The sequence below is a fragment of the Priapulus caudatus genome, unplaced genomic scaffold (genome assembly GCF_000485595.1).
Source record: "Priapulus caudatus unplaced genomic scaffold, Priapulus_caudatus-5.0.1 Scaffold1860, whole genome shotgun sequence".
Classification (NCBI taxonomy): Eukaryota; Metazoa; Priapulida; class Priapulimorpha; order Priapulimorphida; family Priapulidae; genus Priapulus; species Priapulus caudatus.
Genome location: NW_014578921.1, coordinates 18,511 through 19,939, shown reverse-complemented (window position 1 = coordinate 19,939; position 1,429 = coordinate 18,511). Strand labels below are relative to the sequence as shown.

Below are 1,429 nucleotides of genomic sequence, written 5' to 3'. Positions count from 1 at the left end.
GCTAGATAGCGGCCAATCAGAGCGCACGACGGCTAGATAGCGGCCAATCAGAGCGCACGACGGCTAGATAGCGGCCAATCAGAGTGTGCGATGGCTAAGTAGCGATAGCGACGTTTGCGGCCAATCAGAGGCAGGTAGACGACATGCGGTATCATGTCTACGTTTTTTCGATTTCATCGTTTTACGTTATGTCATCATCGTAGGTAGTAGATATCCACATGTGATAACTTCAATTAAATTAACTACGTCACGAATTTTCTATGGTGTATATTTGTAAAATTAAATGTATTACAGCCATTTTTTTACATTAAAAGTAAGAACTAACGGGACTAAACGTATCGTCAAATTCTTACCTGATAAGATTGTTTCTCAACTAGTTAAAAATCCAAAAAACCTGGACGATTTGATATCATGTTCCTGACATTAATTGCTTGCTATGGGCCATGTATGAGTCACGAGTGTATGTTCACATCGAACAATATAGTAAAATAGGAAGTATAATGCAGCAATTTAACCATAATAAGTGAACATTTTTATTATTTACGGTGACGTAATCACTTTAAGTCTGTGATTGGACTATGGATATCCCTGCATGTAAAGTCAGGTACGGTGTCGTTATTAGCGGTAGATAATGAGTTATGTTTGACACGATATCTCTGGGAGGCAGGTAGATGAGGAGCGATTTTATGAATTTTAATATGTAATATCACGTATAACAACATTTGATGATCTGATATATTGATGTTATATAACATATGTTATATAACATATGTTATATAACATATGTTATATAACATATGTTATATAACATATATCTAATATAACATATTAAATATGTAAATATGTGATGATATGTAATGATGTGTAATGATATGTCAAGGTGTTTGATACGATATATCTCTATGAGGCGAGTAGATAGCGAACGATATCACACATTGTGATACGTGATATCACGTATTAGTATGTGTGATGAGTTGGTTTTGATACGATATCTCTGGCAGGCAGGTAGACAATGTGCGATGTAACATGTAGTAATATGTGATTCACGTATAACAACATATTATCTTGATATTATGTGATGATCTGATCATTAATATCATATATTATATATAATATCACATATCAGCGTATGTTATATAACGTAGTAAATATGTTAATATGTGATGATATGTAATGATATGGCAAGATGTTTGATGCGATGTCTATGAGAGGCAGGTAGATAACGAGCGATGTCACACATGTTAACAGGTGATACTGAACTGTAGCGCGCTGCCTCTGTGGTGACATCTCTATGAGAGACAGGTAGATAACGAGCGATGTGTCGCGGTGTATTAACAGGTGATACTGAACTGTAGCGCGCTGCCTCTGTGGTGACGATACCTATGAGAGACAGGTAGATAACGAGCGATGTGTCGCGGTGTATTAACAG

General features: G+C 36.3%; 1 protein-coding gene across 1 annotated transcript in view; it reads left to right on the top strand.

Annotated features, from left to right (window-relative positions):
* Positions 1-1,429, top strand: part of LOC106817775 (importin subunit alpha-7-like) — a 20,951-nt gene that overhangs the window by 12,356 nt on the left and 7,166 nt on the right. The gene's annotated exons all lie outside the window — the stretch shown is intronic.